Source organism: Lynx rufus, unplaced genomic scaffold, assembly GCF_022079265.1.
Source record: "Lynx rufus isolate CCGP_SWC_20201006 ecotype Redwood Valley unplaced genomic scaffold, mLynRuf1.p SCAF_12, whole genome shotgun sequence".
Taxonomy (NCBI): Eukaryota; Metazoa; Chordata; class Mammalia; order Carnivora; family Felidae; genus Lynx; species Lynx rufus.
Genome location: NW_025814826.1, coordinates 21,400,582 through 21,422,231, shown reverse-complemented (window position 1 = coordinate 21,422,231; position 21,650 = coordinate 21,400,582). Strand labels below are relative to the sequence as shown.

Below are 21,650 nucleotides of genomic sequence, written 5' to 3'. Positions count from 1 at the left end.
TTTGCATGTAAAAGCATATAAGAAATATACAGACAATAGAATTTTTAAAGACAAACCGGGCTTTGAGTGGATAACAGGATGTGAATATCAAATATACATGAAGAAAATGTATACTTGAAGATTAAAGAGAAGTCTGTGTGATCACAATTGGAAGGAATTGCCATAGCAGTGCCTTAGGATTTACACGCTAGGTTTAAAGTTGAAGGCCCATCCAATGGGAGGGAATAACAGGTTTTGGTGAGAATTCATAAACACAAACTTGAAACAATGTAGTCCCAGTTTATTGAAAAGACTTCATCATTTTAACTTGCATCATTCGTCCTCTTGTTTAAACCTACTACTTGTGTCTCAAACCTGTTGTTTGATAATGCTTCTTTCAGAGATTTTCTCCCAATGACCACCTTCACCAGACTCTTAGGTGCTTCCAGTGTAAATATCCCTTTGACCCTATCAAGGCCTGGAATTCTACTCCGGTTTAGTGCTATTGAAAGAGAATCAAGTCATGGTTGCTTCCCTAACTTTAATCTTGAACGTGGGAGACCTTTGAACAAATTCCCCTTCATAAAAGCCTGAAGTCCCCTAACTATCACCAAAACTGATGATTTTTAAATCTCTCCTGGGGGCCAAAATAAAGTTAGTGGTTTTAGACTAATTTTTTATGTCATAATGTAGACAGTGTCAACATTTTCCAGGAGACAATTTACTCAAATCACTAAATGGTAGAACATGAATGTTTGCAAATTTCTCTCAAAGATGTCTCTCTCAGACCCTAACTTATGGCTCCTCACTGTCTATGGGATAAAGCCTACTATAGTGTAAGTCGCCTGGTGTCCCAGCTGAGCCCAAGGAAGAGTTTTGCCCTCTCCTAATCTCTTTGTGATGTATGTATTTTATGAACTGAATTACATCTAGATTATTTCCAGGAAAAAGAAAAAGGGTATTCGGTGCCTGACAGAAAACCTAGCCCGAAGAAAGGATTGGCACAAATAGCTAGGGTCAGCCACGGAGTCAGAGGTGGTTTCATGTACAGTGTTATGGCCATTATTTGAACTTCGCATCATCTTGCCATCTTAATGACAAGGGAATGCTCTGAGGGAAGGAAACCTACTTTAAAAAGTTAAAAGAACTTTAACAACCTGAGTTCTAAGTCATCTTGCTATGAGACTTTTCTGAAAGACCTCAACAACAGAGAAGGAGGAGAGCTTCTTTGTCCATTTTGAGTTGGGGCTGTCCTGAGCAGACTGATAGCATGCCAGTAGTAGGGTCCTCGCTGCCAGTGACTTACATAGAAGATGTGGTCTCGAGACATGATGGCGTTGTGGTTTGTGGCAGCCGAGAAGCAAATATCAGCTGTGCAGGTGTAATGATAGGAACGTATCTATGCAATACCTGGGGCTATTCAATGGCCATTTTCCTAGGGTATTATGAAATGGTTGAAAAAAAGAGTTTTATCTGTCCTGTTGAGCTTTGTTTCCCCAGAAACCAGCATTGGGTCATACAAATGGTAGGCATTCCAATTATATCTCTTGAATGAATAAATGAATGACAGAGTCAATTGGCCATGGAGCCACAAAAGTGGACAATCTCCTGGGAACTATTTCAAAACACGTCTGCCCAGGGTCCTTCCCACACCCGTGTTAAAGATCTTCCTTATACTCATCCAGATCCACTGTCCACCTTTCTCCACCATGCTCTGCACCCTGGGAAATTGATATTTAATGGATTGCAAAAGGAGACTTTGCAGACCTCTGGTTTCTGGCAGATTTTCTCAACCGGTGGCTGGAAAAGGCCAGGAGGAGAATGAGACTAGGTCATTATCTCTCAGTCTCTGTTCCTGTGATGTTACTCTGCCTTGGCTAAAGTCCAATGCTGAAGATTAGGCAGCTCCTTCTATAAGGATAATCAATTGGGGTTCTGGCAACAACTCTTCCCTTCCCCCTTTAGGGTCCTCTCTCCTCTCATGCTGTCATAAGATGCTAGGGTACTGGACTATTTCTTTTTGTTGGTGCAACCTTGCCTACCCCTCGGATGAGTACCTATATTGATATCTCTTTAAATGGCATCATTTTATCTTGCTAATCCTTTTTTGTTGGGATCCTGATTGACATGCCTACTAAATTAGTATTCCTGGGGCACCTGGGTGGCTCAGTCAATTGGGCATCTGACTTCAGTTTAGACTATGATTTTGTGATTCATGAAGCCAGAAAGGAGGTTTCTCTAAACAATGGGGAAAGTTAAGTCAGAAAGGGCAACTAGAAACTGGAGGCTTGGCATGCTATGCAGCAGAGAGCACAGGGGCAGCCCCGGAGCCCATCAGGAGGCAGGGGGAGGGAGCGGGAGGGAATGGTGGGCAAGAGTCTTTATTATGATTTCTCTGGAAAGGAATGGGGGAGGCAGGATAAGCAGATTTAGCATGGGCTACTTTGAATAATTTCAGTGGGCTCTGGGGCATATGGGCTCTCTTAGTTGTCTGGCACCTAACTCTGGGGTAATTAAAGCAGAATAGTGGCCTGCAGTGTGAGTGCCTGATAAAGGAGGTGGCTGGATGTGTGGGCTGTGGATTGGTTGGTTTGCATTTGAAAATTGCACTTGGAGTTGAGTTGTTTATTCTCTAGGTTTTGGGGAATCCTGGGAAGGGTAGTCTCCCCTGGCTCAGCAAAGCTCCAGATCTCAAAGAACTACAGAATATACAGAAAATACAGAATATAGAATACACAGAAAATAATAAAATACAGAAAAAGAAAAAAACACATGGTTATACAGGTAGGTGAGAGACACATTATACAGGGACTTGAAGTCTCCATTGAGGAGTTTATATTTAATTAAGTAAATAATGGGCAGACAGGGGACAGATTTGTATACACCATTCAAGTGTAGGTACACTATTGCCTTAGATTTCAATGAAATAATTTGTTTTTCTTTCTAATGTTTTATTTGGTGAGGAGGAACAGTAACTTCTCTGAATATTTGTGGGAGGGAAGGGGCTTTAGCTGGGCCTGTGGTACCTAACAGAGACTATACTCATAGTCAGCCTTTGTTGAGTCCTGACACTACCACTTACTAGCTACCTTGTATAATGCAAACTCGTCGCAAGTCTTGCTTCACTTCTTTGTTTGTTAAAACGGAAATTATAGAATTTATCTTATAGGGTGGAGGGGATTCAATGAGATAATGCAGGGAAAACACTTTGTAAATTCTCGGCAATTAACACCCAGTAGGTGTTAACCGTTATTATTCTTTTTTTAATGTTTTCCTCCTAAAATGCAGTGTTTGACTTTCAGCTATATACAAACCCATTTTTGCTTTCACATTAACTTAACCAGAGCCCCTGTAATAAATCACATACCCAAACTGAAAATGGAGCTCTAACACCTCCTGTGAGCACCCATTTCCATTTAGCTTCTCTTGCTGCTTCCTTTCAGCCTTGAGGGGCAGTCCTCCTCTTCTGTTGGAAGAAGAAACCATCCCTTTGCTTCCCATCCTCCTGTGCGGCCCACATCCCAGGGAAGGTCTTAAGGTGCAGGTGTAGCAGTACAAGCCCTCCTCCTGACACCATGATACAGTAAAGAAAAAGACAGCCAAGGAATAAGGCTCAGGGTAAAAAAAAAAATACACTTCTTCCTCCGAACCCAGTCCTACATCCACAAATCTAACTAAAGTGCCAATGAGAAAGAGGAGGAAACGAGCTGGCAAGGCATGTTTGCCTCCGTGGGCAGCCTGGATCCCCAAGGGTACCAGCTGCAAGTATGAGGTGGCGCTGGCTGGGCCAGCCCTTGAGCTGCACAACTGTATCGCTAAGCTGCTGGCTCACCCACTGCAGCGGCCCTGCCAGAGTCACGCCTCCTACAGCCTGCTGGAGGAGGATGATGAAGCCACTGAGGTTGAAGCCACTGTCTGAACCATCCCTGTGCATTCAGCCTTCTTGTGCAGCGAAACCCTTGGCTTGGAGAATGGCTCTTAAACCAGGTTCTGTGGCACCCTGATGGGGAGGGTTCCAGGAGGCTCCCAGGGCACCTGGGGGCCCTGGAAAGAAACTCAAGATTCCAGGAAACATCCCAGGGACCCTGGGCACCCATTTCCTGTGTTTTCCAGCCCACATCCCACCACTAGTTTGGCAACTGTAATTTTTGTTCTTCTTTGTGTGATTTTTTTTGTCATCAAAGTAAAAATCTGAGAATCTCTAAGAATAAAATAAAATAAAAAATCAACTAAATAAATAAATAACACTTTAACAAAAGTGTCTATTTCACAATGAAAGGTAGAAATCATTCACCATTTTCAGAAATCTGAGTAGCAAACCAGCTTAAGATATAACATAATGTTTAGGTTTTGTTTCTATCTCTTTTAATGTTTATTTTGGAGAGAGAGAAAGTGAGCATGCATGTGTGCAAGCAAGGCAGGGGTGGAGAGAGAGGGGGACAGAAGATCTAAAGCACGCTTCATGCTGACAGTGGAGAGCCTTGATGCAGGGCTCAAACTCATAAACCATGAGATCATGACCTGAGCTGAAGTCAGATACCTAATTGACTGAGCCACCGAGATGTACCTAGGGTTGTTTTTGTTTGTTTGTTTGTTTGTTTTGTTTCGTTTTTTTTCTGATAATTGGCATCATCTCTCTTGAAACATCGAATAAGAAGCTAATTGGAAATGTCTTGTTATATAAACTATAATTCCGGAAACTGCAACAATGAGATAATAAAATGACAGAAGGTTTTGGTGTCTGATAAGGAATATTGGAAAGAGCAACTGATTAGTAAGCGATTTGTCAGTGTTGCTTAGCCAGCACTACTTAAACATTAGGTGAACTAACCAGTTGGTAGAAGTCTGTAAGAAACAAATGTGCTGGATATATAAATTCCCTAGTAGAACACAACAGTTCTCTCAGCTTTATTATACTCAGATAAACTATCCCTCTAGGCAGAATCTAGTCTTTTTTTTTTTTTCATGGTGCCAAGCATTTTTATGATTCTTAGTAGCTTTCCATGATACTTTACTATCAGGAAGTGGCTTTGGAATTAAATCCAATAGCATAAACTAGCCTACAGGGAGTTTTTATTTTTAGCATAACTGGGTTTCCTAGACACCAATCTGAATCTCCAAAGCTCAAGACCAGATACGTGACAGTAGTGTCCCATTGAGGTATGGGAAACCACAGACTTTATCAACTCTTAGTTTTAACACGTAATTGCAACAGCCTCAGAGATTGTCTTTTGCTACACTCTTCGCTGAGGGCTGATATTTTTATGTAGGGCACACAAAAGGCAGTAATAAATGAAAGGAAATGTGCTAGAAGTTTCCAATGGCTTGAAGTATTCAAAGCAACTATAACTCTTGCTTAGTGGATCTCTTAGTGTCTACCACAGCATGCATTGTGGTCTCACCCCAGGGCTATATTAACTCTCTCCTTTGTTATATATAGTCCAAAGGGACATGGACTGTGTGGGCATTCGTCAGAAAATCACAGTTGTCCACGATAATGATGACATGTTAATAGCAATAGACGAGCAAGAATAGTAAGTACGTTGGAGGCTTTGGTAAGACACATGCAGAAGATGAGAGATAAACTCTGTGAATACTGTGGGGTCAACTATAGCAGTAAGGTGTGGTCAGGGCACGCTGAGACATCTTCACCAAACTAGAGCACAGATTGCTACATCTTACGCTTCCACAAATAAGAAGGAAGCACAATGTTGTATAGGGCCCTTTTAGGTTTTTGAAGCAGCATATTCCACACTTGAGAACACTACTTTAGTACATTCATCATGTGACTAGAAAGGTTCCCAGTCTTGAGTGGGGACCATAGCCGAAAGGGATCTGAGCAAGTCCAGGCAGTGATACAAGTAGCCCTGCCATTTGGGCTAAACGACCAGCAGACCCTGAGCTTTTAGAGGAAGCTGTGGTGAGAAAGGAATGACAGGTGACCTTTATGGCAAGCCCCAGTAGGATAATTAAGATTTAGACCTCTAGGTTCTGGAAAGACCCATGTCATCTACAAAGTGAGAATATCTTTGTATTACACCTTACTACCCACAAGAGATTATCAAGGCAGGGCACTAAGTAACTTGGTAGACATAATAGTCAGCCATTTGACACAGGTAACCTTTGTCATTAGCCACTTTAGGACTGGTACAATGAGTTAATCAATGCAGCATAACTGTGGTGGCAGGGGTGAGTGCTACAAATGGGCCCACCAGCGTGGGCTTCCATCACCAAGATTGATCTACCTACTGAGGCTACTGATGTCATACCTGACAACATAAAAACACTGAGACCCTAAAGCTCATCCATTGGGGAAACTAACCAGCCACATGGTGGCAAGTTTGTGACATTGGGCCGCTTGTACTCTAGAAGGAGATGTAAATGATCTTAATTAAATAAAATTAATAAATATTCTGGGTGTAGGTTTTCCTTTACTACCCATAGGACCGTAGCCAGCAATACTTTCCAAAGGCTTATGGTCAGACCATGGCCACGTGAGTATCAGATCCATTGGTTCTATCACATCTACACTCCCAGAAACTGCTAAACTGATGAAGTATTGGAACGGTCTGCTGAAGTCGCAGGGAATACGAGTTTAACAATAACAGTCTGTGAGAATTGGGAGCCATCCTCTAGGACACAGTATATACCTTCAATCATCAACCATGTTATGGTGCTCTGTTTATAACGGGTACTACACACAAGTAGGGAAAACAAAGCTTTAAAGTAGGAGTGGCGCCTTCTATAGATTTTCTATTACTTCCATAATAAATTATCAAAAATTTAGTGACTTGCAACAGAATACATTTATTACCTCATAGCTTCATAAACTTGGTCTCTGCCTAGAGTCTCCCAAAGCCAACATCAAGGTATTGGCAAGCCTGTAGATCTTTCTGGAAGCTCCAAGGATCAATGCACTTCCAAACCCATATAGGTCGTTGACTGAATTCAATTCTTTGAGGATGCAAATCATCCGACCTAGGACTGAAGTCCCAGTTCCTTTGCTGGATGTTAATTGGGGCTGGTCTGTGTTCCTAGGAAATACCTACACTTCTCAAGCTTTTCACATCGCTCTTCTCCAGCAAGGTCAGGTTCAGTCTCTTTCATACTTTGAATCTCTCTGATTTCTTCTATTGCACCTCTCTTACTCAAGCCAGAGAAAATTATCTGTTTTTGAGGGCTCATGTAATCATATGATCACATGTAATCACAGATTATATGCAGACAAATAATCCAAGGTAATCTCCCTAATCTTCAAGGTTGTATCTTTAATTACATTTGTAAAGACTCTTTTGCCATGTAACATATTCAAAGTTTCCTAATTAAAGATTAGGATGTGGACATCCTTTGGGACCATTCTGCTTACCATACACACTCACTTACTTTTATTCTTAGTCACCTTTTTGGGAAATCTGTGCCTCCTGCTCTTCATCTCTGTGAGCCTAGAGGACCTTGTTCCCAGAGGGCAAACACTTCCACCAGCAAGATTCCCAACCTATCTTATCGGAATTACTTGGAAGAATGACATTGAAATCAATGCAAAAATGCATAAAATGCATAAAATGCCAAGAATAGGTCATCATAATAACAAAGTGTAAAATGGTGTTGTAGTATGTGGGATCCTGCATTGGGCAGAATTTCCTGTCTTCCCAGACACGGTGGGGGGCAGGGAACTATTTCTGCATTTCCATTTATTTGGAGAAGGTTGAGAAGAAAGTGTGATCTGATAAGCTCCATAAATGATAGAAGGGAGGGAACCCATCAAGATGGGAGGGCAGAGGCATTCCAGACATAGCTCAAGTTCTGGGAATGCACAGATGAAAAGTGCTGACACGCTTCCCTATCTGAGTGGAGGGGACTGGGTAGGTGGGGGTGAATGGAGCAGTGAGGGAGGGTCCTGCCAAACCTGAAGGGAGCCGTGAACTCCAAGACGAAGCACTTAGTCATGATGGATATAGGAGAATTAAAAGCCGCTTTTGGGTTGTTTTCTTTCTTTCTTTCTTTTTTTTTCAGGATGAGTGTAAAATGATCAAAGTGGTGGAAAGAAAAGAGAATTTTTGGTGAAATACTTATGACCAACCCTAAGGAGAAATGAATACAGTTATGTTTTTACTGGGTTGTTTCCTAACAGTTTAAACAACTGGAAAAGACAAAACTGGGTAATTGAGGATAGCAAAATGTCAAAACCTTGAGAAGTTACCCAAGAAAGCTTGAGCAGCTGAAAGAGGTAAAGAATTCTTTTACCCCAAGTTTTATCTAAACTGGTTTTTTTTCCTCAAGACAACTTCCCAGCCTTTATTGCAATAAGATGTTCTTTGTTGCTAAAGATGCTACATTACCAAGAGCGAGATTATTAAATAATATTTGTAGTAACATGTTCCAAAGCTCCAGATTGCATCAACAATCACACTGAAAACTCTCTTCAACAAAACTTACTGTAACTTTCTTTCAGGACTCTTAAATTCTTTTCTGAAAACTGGTAGCGTATATAAAACCCCAAACCTTCAAGTACCGAAAAAAAAAATGAGCTGAAAAGAATAATAACGAACCTTCTATAGCACTTACTATATATTCAGAAGTTTCCTTAAGCAATTAAGGTACATTATTCATTAAATTTTCATGACAAACCTAGGAAGTGGGTTTTTTTAATAGAGGTTAAGTGACTTGCACACGGTACAGAGTGGAAAATTGGTGAAGTCGGAACTCAAACCCAGTTGTATGACTTTACTGTCTGCGCTGTGTCTAAACCACTACCCCAAGGGTCAGCAAGCTGTGGCCTGTAGGCAAAAACTGGCTTTCCACATATTTCTGCAAATAAAGTCCTATGCAAATACAGCCATGCCTATTTATTTGCATATCATCAGTGGTGGCTTTATAGTTGAGTAGCTGTGACAGAGGTGGTGTGGCCTGCAAAGGCAAACATATTAACTAACAGGCCCTTCACAGCAAATGATTCGCCTATTTCCGTACCACACTCCCTATACAGTGGCTTTCTGGTAAATGAATTAGAGTTTGACCTCATAGTACAGTCTTTGTCTCCATTAAAACTATTTACCTGTGTCACTGGGTGAAGGCATCTGAAGGGACAATAACTTGCTGAGAATTCTACATATGGGTGAGTTTAGGAAAGTATATTGAGACTTTTAGTCATTACATCATTTGGCGGAAGAGAAGTTCCGCCCTGCCTAAATTCTGGTCAGAAACACATTTAACTTTTACAGAGGAAGTGTATCAGTCAGGGTTGTCCAGAGAAATGGAACCCACAGGCGATCTATATAAAAAGAGGTTTATAATAAGAAATTGGCTCCTGTGATTAAGGAGACTGAGAAGCCCCACGATCTGCTGTTTGCCAGCTGGAGACCCAAGAGGTACGGTGATGGGGTTCCAGTCTGATCCCGAAGGCCTCACAACCAGGAACAGGTTATACAGTTTCCACCCTGAGTGCAGGGCAAGACCAAGATCCCAGCTTGAAAACAGGCAGAGAGTGAATTTTCCAGTACCCCACCTTTCTTTCTAGTCAGTTCTCCAGCAGATTGGGTGGAGCCCAACCGCCTTGAGGGGGGCAATCTGCTTCACTTAGTTCACCAATTTAAATGCTAGTCTCCCCTGGAAACACCCTTCAGACAAACTCAGAATAGTACTTAACCAAATATCTGGACACCCACGTCCCAGTCAAAAGGACACATAAAACTGACCATCACAAAAAGAATTCTCCAGTCTCTTTAATACAAATTCAGGTCAAAATAGTTCTCTTAGGCTATTACTACACTATTTCACCATAGGTAGCAAAGCTCACAAAGAAACATTTAGATCCTGATGAGGAAAGAAAATGTACCGGTAATTTTTTAAAATAGTGCTTTCAATGAACACTATAATGGGTTCGTTGGGTTGCAGTTTTAGCATAGCGAGGAGACTTTTAACCCAAGTCTTAAAGTGAGGGAGTTGGGCCATCATAAGAGAAGTTTTCTTAGGGGAAGTTCTCTTTTTAGCTGATTCCTCACGGAAGAATAGGGGTTAGCTTGGCAAAGTTGGGGCACAATGTTCCAGGGAGAAAGAATGGCATGTCCAAGAGTCTGGAGATAAAAGAGTACAGGGGTTTTACAGGAGTGTATGTAGCCTAGATTGGAAAAGGAGACAAAGCAATGGATGAAGGATAAGATGAAAGGTAAACAGGTACCACCACATCATGAAAGACTGTAGCAAGGTGTTTAAACCCTGTAAAGTCACAGAAATCCATGGCAAAAGAATGTTACAATCAAATTTGTGCTAGAGTGATAAGTAGCTGAGTGAATTTGATTTATTCTTTAATAGTAGAAAGCAGACATAAGATGGCCAAGGCCATGCGCAAGGCATGGAGGACAGTTAGGGGGCTACTGAGGTATTATGAGAAGAGTCGATGGTGAATAGAAAGAAGTTGATATCTCCAGAACTACTGAGGTAAAAAAAAATTATTGATATGTCTCTGAGGTTGTGATTGTGGATGATGAATCAGAATTACTGCTTTCTCATTTCAACCAATTTTTTTAAGTTTATTTATTTTGAGAGAGAGTGAGTGAGAGCATGAGGGAGGGGCAGAGAGAGAAGGAGAGAGAGGAAATCTCAAGCAGGTTCCACTCTGTCAGTGCAGAGACCAATGTGGTGCTTGAACTCACGAACCCTGAGATCATGACCTGAGCCCAAACCAAGAGTCAGAAGCTTAACCGACTGAGCCACCCAGGAGCCCCTCAACTAATTTATAATTTCATATTTGTAAATAAAAAAATGACTTTAGATCCATAGAATTCTCCCTCACTTGAGCCTATAGAACATGCATGTGTGTATATTACCTTTTAAGTTTCTTTAACATCTATCTGTTCGTGTTTGTGTCTATGATTGTTTATTCTTTCTTGATATGAACAATAAAAGAAATGTCTCTTGAGGTAATCATAAAAGACTTATCACATCAATTTTCTAAAGCTAAGCTAATTATTAAGAATACACTTAGTGCTTTAGAAGCCACCTATTGAGGGAGAGTTAATTACCTAATCATCCTGGACTCCTGGAATCCCATAAGTGGGAGCTGGAGGGAAATGAACATCTCGTCTGGAGTGTTCTGACAGGCTCCCAAATCACCTAAGTCATTTTGACACAAGCATGCCCAACCGTTAGATGCCAAAGAGAAGACATGTCCTCGTTTTTGATTCTACAGCTACATCCAACAAGTAGCAGCATCTCTCAGACATAATAAATTAGGGAAAAAATGTTTACTAAAAAGAAAAAGAAACAAGCTTATGAAAGGATAAAACATCTTCTGGAGGTAGTGACTCTAAATAAAGCACACATAATTTAAGATGACAGGTAACTCTAACCTCTGTGGAGTTTTTGCAATCCATCAGCCCACTAGTCTATAGATAGCACTCTGTATCTGAAAAACATTTTTGCCTGTTGTTTGATCTACTCTTCTGGGTGGTATATCCTCATCCATATCCACAAAGAAGGGCTTCAGACATTAAAAAACTAACTAAATAAAACAGAACAATTTAAAAGCTTAAGAAAATGTGAGGGGCACCTGGGTGGCTCAGTTGGTTAAGTCTGACTTCGGCTCAGGTCATGATCTTGCAGTCCATGGCTCTGTGCTGACAGCTCAGAGCCTGGAGCCTGCTTTGGATTCTGTGTCTCCCTCTCTTTCTCTGCCCCTCCCCTGTTCGTGCCCTGTCTCTCTCTGTCTCTCGAAAATAAACGTTAAATTTTTTTAAATAAATAAAAATTAAAAAAATAAAAATATTAATTTTTAGCAATCAAATGTAGTCTAAAACTCTTTTAATATGCTTTATTAGTATATAATTGTATAATTCTGGGCTTATTCATTGATAAATTTTAATCAAGCAAAGGAGAGGAATACTATTTAGCAACAAAACCTACACTTTCTTTGGATTTATTTAATTGTTAGATTTCCATGAACTAAAAGGGCAATTCAGGAACATTAATATTGAAGTTAATTTATTTTTAAAAAAGACTAGGAGATATGATCTAGTAGGTTGAAAACTTCTAATATTTTTTTTGTGTTGCTCTTTGTTCATATTATGTTACAATGAAGTATAAATAAAGAAGAGAGAACACTAATAAAATAATAATAAAATATATTTACTGAACTCTCATTTTGTACTAAAGAGTTTTAAAAAATGTTTTGTATTTGTTATTTCATTTAATTCTAGAAATGTAATTAATTAAAATGTAAGTTCCATGAGGGCAGAGATAATTTTGCCTGTTGTACTCACTGATATATATATATATATATATATATATATATATATATATATATATCTTGTACTTCATCTCTGGTATACAGCAGGCATTAGAATGGAAACCAAACTGGAAAAGAGGAGATGCACGTTACACAGTAACAAAACTTTGGAAAAACTGTCATCTAGAATAACTTGGAAGGCTTATCATCCCCTTACTGAGTCTGTAGTTTTAAAATAAACGATTACCAAGCGTCAGAACAGTAGTGTGCGTCTGCTTTTACTTTGTGTTTTTAAGATGCTCTTTCAAGAAAGAGACCAGGGGCGCTTGGATGGCTCAGTTGGTTAAGCATCCAGCTCTTGATTTTGGCTTATTCCATGATCTCACAATTTCATGAGTTCAAGCCTTGTGTTGGGTTCTGCACACTGACACTGCACAGCCTGCTTGGGATTCTCTGTCTCCCTCTCTCTCTACCCCTCCCCCACTCACACTCTGTCTCTTTCAAAATTAAAAAGAGAGAGAGAGAGAGAGAGAGAATCCAGATCATGACATAACTATGTGGTTGGAATGTAAAAGTTTAGAAATTGGGAGTTCAGAAATTTGAGGCCTTGAAAATTTACAAAAATCAGTTGCTTATGGATCTGGAACACGAAGGGAAAAGCCAGAGAAAGATTTCAACAAGGTTTCACTAATATCCAGCCCTGTGGCAAAGATCGGTTTAAGGGTATGGCCTTCCCACCCCAGTTTAGAAGTCAGAGAACCTCAAATTATCATGCTTTAAGTTGAAAGAGGAAAGGGTAGGTACACAGAGGCAATTAATTAATGAAGCTTGAGAATAACTTTTAAAAAAACATTTTAACTGTGATTATTGGCACATGGAACTTCCTTGAAGCAAACAGATCAGAGGTATTTAAGGGAATTGACTTGCCAAAAAAACCAGTAGTCAAAAGTCCATAAATTTACATTTAAATAGATTTTAAAAAATGATACCTATCCTTGTCACGTCTGACCTTACCTTTACTATTTCATCTAGTTGAAGGCATTTCCTAAAAGTGTAAAATAATATTAAGGACGATAAATAAAGTCACCAATGACACTGATCCTTGGAAAATTCACACTTAGGAAGTCTCTTCCATTTTTCTAAGTTAGTTAGCCTTTTATCATGAAAGTGAATTGTTATCCAGCCAGTGCTTCAGTTCAGGGTCATAGAGATTCTATTTTTTTTTTTTTTTTTTGGAGGGGGTCTTCCGTAAAGACCGGAAAACCTGCTAGACAAATTCTAAAAGAGCTGTAACACTGAGATTCTATTTTTATTCGCTCAGTCATTCACTCTTTCTTTAATGATTCGATATATGTCTCTTGAGATCCTACTTTACATAAGACATCGGCATCCACAAACACACATACCTCTTTGATCAGCAGTACATTAAGGGAAAAAAATATCCTTTGAATGATCGACATACATGATGTGTTTTCAAAATGGTTATGATTACAGATTTTTGTCATTAGGATGGCTGTTGCAAGTTGCTTTCAAAGCCATTACATCTAAACAAGAGAGATACATTTGGAAAAAGAAAAAGGGCTCTTTGTAAATCAGGAAAAGGTATAAAATTACTCCAGAGAACACAAAATCCTGGTAGTAGTTGTGGATTTTCCTGTTTTAGTCTTCTATTAATTCTAAGAGAACCTGCACACAGCCTTCTATTTCATAGCCAATACAGTAACACTAATGATTCTGAGAAGTACATTATGGACATATTTCTTTGAATGGAAAATTATTTGTATACCATTAGGGAAAAACATTCAATTTAATAACTAAATTCTGTATCTGTGTAATTTGGTTATTATCCTTAATTCTGAGTTTTGGACTAGCTATCAGCTGCAGAGAATCCCATTAACTTAATGTGTTCCTGAATAGCCACATCTGTATAGAATAAAGAACCCTGGAATACTTATTTGCTTAGAAGTTATTGAACTAGACTCATTGTAGTGTTTTGTAAAAATTCCATGCTTCTCATGTCTCCGCATGAAGGAGACAAATAGCAAAAACTCATCCTAAATATGAGCAATTTCACAACTCTGTCTTAATGTGTTTGGTCCAATTATGCCGTATGCCTGTCAGTATAAGTCTCCAAAGACATCTCATTATATTTTATTTAATTTGAATTTATCGATTACCTCACTTTTTGGGTATCAAATTTCTTGTAATTTATTAAGCGAGAAACTATAATTCATTACTGTTGCCATAGGAAATTTATGGACGGATGACAGTACTCGATTGGATTATCTTATTTGAACAACTAGGTTGTCGAGGCTAATTATTTGAATACGTATTTATTGACTATCTTCTATGTGTAAGTCACTGTTTTCATTGTGGAGGATGCCAGGAATCATAAGCTTTATTCTAACCTGGAACAAGGAACAGAGCTAAGGCTTGTACTCAAATTATCAAAACACAAATCTGCTATATAAGAGAGAAGACACACAAAATAAGAGAGTAACAAGGAGAGTGGTAGGTGTCCGGGTCCAGAGTCTGAGGAAACACTCTCTGATCAGGCAGGATTGGAGCTGGGCCTGAACGTGTGGTAGAATTTCAGCGTGCGTGGATTGCAGCTGAGGGGCACATTTCAGAGAAAAAGTGAGTCTCAGCAAAGTCACGTACATCTTTGGGTGTATGGCTTATTTGGGTAATGGTGAACAAGTCTGGTTTGCTTGCAGCATAGAGTACAGAAGCAGAAATGGTGGGAGATAGATTAGGACTGCCTGCTGGCATCAGATCACAGAAGAATTTGAAAGCCACGCTGAGGAGTTTGGATTTTATTCTAAAAGAAATGGGGAATCATAGACTGTTTTGAGATATGGCATGGCATGATTTGTAACTGTGCTTTAGAAGATCTTTATGGTAATCATATGCAGAGGACAGAACGTCCAGTAACTTACTACTTAAGAAGGATGCTGTTAATAAAGATCAGCTGGCTTGAAAAAAAATTTAACTATATAAACTACATAAAAGTTCTATATATGTATATATAGTTCAATTGTTTTCTAATTAGCTAAGGCAGTGGAGGTGGGTTTTCTTGAAAGCAGTTTTAAAACATAATAATGCTTTTGGAGAGGGAACTCATTATGAATTAAATGTCTCAATTTTTTAACTTTATAACATTATCACTTTCTAAGTCCTGCTTTCTTCATTCAGTGTGGTATGAATCAAATTAGTTGGTAGGTACTGCAGAGTGCTTAATACCCATTGATTAGTAATACCATTAGTAATGTCACCATTAGATAAGTGAAATTTATCTGATCTATTTTCTTTCATTTTCCATTGTTATTCTTTGGAGTCTAGCCAGTCTTCTTCATATATATAGACTTTTTTCCCTCTCAATCATTTTCTTTTTTTTATTAAAAAACATTTTTAATGTCTATTTTTGAGAGAGAGAGAGAGAGAGTGGAAGTGGGAGGAGGGGCAGAGAAAGAGGGAGACACAGAATACGGAGCAGTCTCCAGGCTTTGAGTGGTCAGCCTGACACAGGGCTTGAACCCATGAACCGTGAGATCATGACCTGAGCTGAAGTCAGATGTTTAACCAACTGAGCCACCCAGGCACCCCTCCTCTCAAAAATTTTCTTGAAAAATTTTAGCCATTTTATGTTCAAAGTGCGAGAATATTGATAAGTAAAGCATAAAAAGGTATTATAAACAAGGTAATCATATCACATACAAGTGCAACAGGCAAAAAAACCCAAAAACAAAAAAACAAAAAACCCCACAGTTCAGGGTAAGTATTCATGGTCTTTCCCACTCTCATACCTCTTGTTCTTGTGTCTTGGGGATTGATTGGGGATGCTGGGCAGAGAAGAGGCATGGAAGATGCTGAAGGAAGCTAGATTTGTGTAGGATGGAGTTTACTCTCCCCGCCCCCCTCCCCCCAAAAAAGTATTCTAAAGGAAAGGGGATAAGACAGATGCGACAAGGGACTGGAGGAGGCTTATTACAGGCTGGAGTGGTTAGAAAAAAATCAGAGAAGAGAAATTTGGGACCGTAAAGAGAATTGGGAAAGATAATTTTTTTTTTTTACATTTATTCATTTTTGAGAGACAGACCACAGGCAGGGGAGGGGCAGAGAGAGAGGGAGACAGAATCTGAAGCAGGTTCCAGGCTCCGAGCTGTCAGCACAGAGCCCGACATGGGGCTTGAACTCACAAACCGTGAGATCATGACCTGAGCCGAAGTCGGATGCACAACCTACTGAGCCACCCAGGCACCCCAGAGAACTTTTTTTTAAGGTTGCCTCCTTCCCTTCTCCGGTCCCCTCAAGGGCATCTTTTCTCATGAAAGGTTGACATTTCATTGCTCTTCAAACATTTTGAAGTCATATTTGGGGTTGGTTGAGTGTGTCTGAGTGATGAGTCAATGTGTCAGCAAGAACACTTGGTTTTCTTGAGGAGGCGTGGGTTTACCATGGGTTTACCATGGGTTTCTACACTTCTGCTACCGTGCAATAAAGTATTTTGGAATAACTGGTCAACAATCTCAACAATGTATATACATCGTTCAAGATATTTTAGCATTTTTGCTGTCTTCCCCGAGTTCATTCTCTCTCACACCCCTTGTACTTTGCCATATTACAGCCACTAGGGAATCCTCTTGGTTCCCAGTTTCTTTTTGATGTTGAATTTCGGTCCTCACTACACCAGAGCTTGACTGAACTTTAAGTATCAACCTTCTCTTGACTGTTCAAGCAGATGCATGAGGGGACCCAACCTTTGTCATGGGGGTGCAGTCAAGAGTTCTTAGGATCATCCTGTTGACTGTCTGGACTTAGGCAGAGAGTTGAAGAACACTTGGAAAGCTGCAATGTACCTGATATGCACGGCATTTCAAATTATGTTTACAAATAAACTCAGCAGAAAAATTTTGATGTTAACAGAGGGCAGAAAAACACACAAGGACTTTAAAAGCCACTGGTATATGTAATTTTTATAGTGGTAAGAGCCCGTGCCTATTTGAGTTGAACAGAAGAAACATCTGCTGACAATTTGTGATGGTGATAATATGGCAGCCCTGAAGTATTTCACACTTACTCAGACAACACAGTGCTTTTATCTCTCTAAGTAACCAGTGTGTGTCCTGTTGAGCAGTTACTTTGAAAGTAGTCTCTGTTCTCCTGATAGCTTTGTGTTCTCCTCTATTTCAATGTAATTAATACGCTCAATATAAATAGCTAAATCTTCAAAAAGATTTGCCTGCCTTGCGAGCACTACATTTCCAATTACACACTAAATTAGGCACATGATTGAACATGAACACTAACATTTTCCAACAGGTGGTGAATAAGCGATTTCCATTCATCAGCTCAGCAACAGCACTCTGGCCAAATCATCACTCTGTTTCAGAGTTCATCTAATATACCAGGAGCTTTTAACCAATTAAAAGAAAAACCTTCTTTAAAAGAAAGATTTAGGAGAATGAAGTGTCTAATTCTAATCCAAGACTACCGAGCATTGCCAGGGTTAGATTTCCATATGTAAAGCTAGGATCTAAATGAAATTTTGTGTGTACTACAAAAATGTATCAAATTAAGGCCATCTAAGTAAATTTAGTATCAGACTTCTGATGTTTGTAGCTAATGAATTCTTACCTGATTTTGAAAAGGCACCATTATACTTTATTTCTCTGTCAAACATCAGATTCTTGAGTATCAGGTTGGGATACAAGTAAACACAAAAAATGATCTCTGTTTTAAAAACTAATTTTCTTTGTGGGGTTCCTGGGTGGCTCAGTCGGGTGGCTCAGTCCTGATTTCAGCTCAGCTCATGATCTCATGGCTTCGTGAGTTGGAGCCCTGCATGTGGTTCTACGCTGACAGCATGGCCACTGCTTGGGATTCTCTCTCCCTTTCTCTCTCTGCCCCTCTTCTGCTTGCACTCTCTCTCTCTCTCTCAAAATAAATAACTAAACTTAAAAAAATAAAAATAAAAATAAAAATTAATTATCTTTGCCGTTGCGTTGTTTATCACACTCCTGCTAAGACAGCAAAACGAAACCACTAAGTTCGAGAGATGACAAGATGAAGTGAATAGAGGCAGCTTATAGTAACAGAGACACATTTTATCAGGATTCTGGGGTTAGTTTACTTGCTTTTACAAACAGCCTTCTTCAGCAGAAGAAATTTCTGGCCAAGCTGAAAAACTTAAATTTATCAGGTACAAGTATCTTTCTAATGTTGGGGAGGAAGATCTTCCTCTGCCCTATGACGTAGAATCAACTTACCATGAGAAAGATTAACAGGAGACGATCAAATTTAAGAGTCGTACATACGTGCACATGTGCACACATGCATTTGTACAGGGAATCCACACAGACATGGAATTCCGAAGACAATGAGGCAACAGGAAGCTTATATGATCTAAGGAAAGGGGTAGGGTCTGAGGATACAAAGGGGAGAGAGACCCTTAGCAAAAAGATGGAAGAAGATATTTGGAAAAACAAAATTTGCCTTATTCTGCAGATAAGGTTCTTAGGTACAGGAAGTCTCTGTTAATAGCTCTCTTCCTGATACAGGCTCTCCTTGCCGGTGTAAATTTAGGCAGTTGAGGGGGAGGCAGAGAGCTTGGGGCAGCCTGCCCAAGGTCGTTACACTAATAGTCATCAAATAATTTTGGAGAAGTGTCTTAAAGCTCAGAGCACTTTCACTGATCGAGTATCAAAGCATTATATAACCCGGCTTGCATACTATGCTCTTCGGGGTAAGATAGAGCAAGGGGAGAGCAAAATCTCTGCTGTGTCCAGTTATATTCCACTAGGTACAGTCCAGGAAATGGTTATGAACCAAGCCTGAATCACTGAAGTGTACACATTTAAATAGTCTCAGAGTCTAACAACTTCCTCTGTGTGTGCTAACTTCATAAAGACGCAGGAAGAGGAAAAGAGTAGAAAACTCATGGCCAGATGATGGAGCAGATTTGGTAGCATGAATTGAGAAACCCAAATCTACCGGTGATTTTTCAGCATGAACTGATTATTGAGGATGTCTATTTTACTGTTTGCTTTCTCATGGGCTGTTGAAAAAGGTGGACTGCAGATGCTGTTATCTGCCCTGTAGCTTTTAGACAGACTGTTATAATAAAATGACTTTTCTCCATGAGAAAACTATAGGAGAGTATGGTAGACTCTCTATAGAAGAAAACTATAGGCGACTATGGTAGACTTTCTGAGATCTCATTTTCCTTCCTAAATTTCCTGCTTCCAGCAGAAAATCAGAGTTAATAAACCTTCATTTAGAGACTAATACAATGAAATAAAATAACTCATAATTATGTTTTCACCCAAGAAGTCATGGGTATATTTTTCTTATAACCCCCCCAAACATGGGCATTTGGAAGGGGACTGGATCCTCAAACCTTAAAGCTCTGATTCCTTGATAACTAAATCTGCACCCGTTGAAGATTCGTTACAAGAAGGACCAGTTGTGGGTGTATGAATATGGAAAGCCCAGTGGGCAAGACAAAACGCTGCAACCACAAGAAAAGTAAGAACAAATCTCTAAAGCTTGAAAAAGTAATGATCCCTGCAATTAAAAAGGGGGCATCAGGAGTGTGTGAACTTTTTCCTAGGAAGCAAGAGACTTTTGTTCAATCCCAAGCTGCAACACGTCTCATGTGGAACATTAGAAAACTGCACCCTGGGAGGCTCAGGTGCATGATTCTCCAAGTAAAGGGGTGTGTCTGAGGAGGTCTTGATGCTGGTTTTGGCTTTAAACTCTATAAGGCCCTTTCAGACCCGGGCCCTCCAAACATGTGGCATATTCCCCAGTGAATGGTGCGTTACACAATTCTGGCATCTAGCCCTCTAATCTCCTTCTCACGGGAGCTACAAACTGTTGAAAAGTAGGGGTGATAGAACCATAGAGGTTAGCAGTTTATACACAGCAGAACAAAATTTGACAAAAAAAAGAAACTATCAATATTGAAGCATGCTTTTAGCCCTTAGAACCGTCTATCAAAGGGAAATAGAAAGCATCTATTTAAAATTTTTTTAACGTTTATTCATTTTTGAGAGATGGAGAGAGACAGGGCATGAGTGGGGAAGGGGCAAAGAGAGAGGGAGACACAGAATCCGAAGCAGGCTCCAGGCTCTGAGCTGTCAGCATGGAGCCTGACACAGGGCTTGAACCCACGGACCTTGAGATCATGACCTAAGCTGAAGTCGGAAGCTTAACCAACTGAGCCACCCAGGTGCCCTGAAAGCATCTATTTTAATAGAAATATTGATAGGAAAAAAGAAATTTATACATCCCAAATGTATGGAAGGCATGGTTTTTTATACAGGATACTTTCTGTTCAGCCCATTTCTGAGAAGTCGTTATCATTGATTTGCATTTCATTCGTTGCATTCTCTTTATTATGTGTATGTGCCCTGCTTGTGAAAAATTTCCTTTCTACTCTTTTGCTGATGAATATATTCCATGATTTGATCTGAACATTTCCAGATACAGCACCATACCAACAGAAGATGGGGCTTAAAATAACTGGAGGATGTAATGGATCTGAATCGCTTGTATATAGCCCAGTCTTACCCTTGTGCTGGCAGGGAACTTAGGGGCTGGTTAGAGACCATAACCAGTCCGCAGGGTTTTATTCAATTAAGAAAAAGCATATGCAAACATATGTATGTTCATTTATGTGTGGGGGTGTGTTTTATAAGGCAACATTTAAGAATTAGGTATTATTTTTCTTTCTAGTTTCTTTTTTTTTTTAATGTCTATTTATTTTTGAGAGCAAGAAAGAGCATGAGTGGGGGAAGGGGTAGAGAGAGGGACATACAGAATCCAAAGCAGGGTCCAGGCTCTGAGTCCAGTGCAGGGCTTGAACCCAGGAGCCAGTGATATCATGACCTGAGCCGAAGTCGGATGCTTAACCAACTGAGCCACCCAGGCGCCCTTTCTGGTTTCTTTACTTTACCTTCTTAGCTCCAGAAAAAAAAGGAGTGAAATAGTACTTTGGCATGTCCACATGCTGACATTCTGTAAAGTCTGACCAATTCTCACTTGCTATGGCCCACTTTCCACTAAGGTGTTCATTGATAAATGCTAACGGTGTTACTGCTCCTGGAGGATTTACATCTTAATTGGGGCCTCTTAAGGATTTCAATGCCTTCAAAGGTCTAAGAAATAAAAGTCTAAGACAGAAATTGAAAACATTCTATCTAAAAGCCACATGTCTTACGTTTTCTAGCTTAGTCCAAATGTTATGAGGGTTTTATACTTTTCAATAAAAAAGACTCATTAAAACTCTTCCAAATGTAATTTAATTTTACTGTGTTTGCAAGTCTTGTCATATATAAATAAGCAAATAAAAAAATTCTTTGTCAGACTCTTCTTATGGGTTGGCTTCGAAGTAAGGTCTAGGTAATTGGAACAGACAGCTACTTTTACAGATATTTTTGGAAAG

At 39.7% G+C, this 21,650-nt stretch overlaps 1 non-coding gene across 1 annotated transcript; it reads right to left on the bottom strand.

Annotated features, from left to right (window-relative positions):
* Nucleotides 1-13,439: 13,439 nt before the first annotated feature.
* On the bottom strand, nt 13,440-13,500 carry LOC124507992 (U7 small nuclear RNA). Its single transcript, XR_006961200.1, has one exon. It is a non-coding gene; the product is annotated as a U7 small nuclear RNA (small nuclear RNA).
* Nucleotides 13,501-21,650: the final 8,150 nt, after the last annotated feature.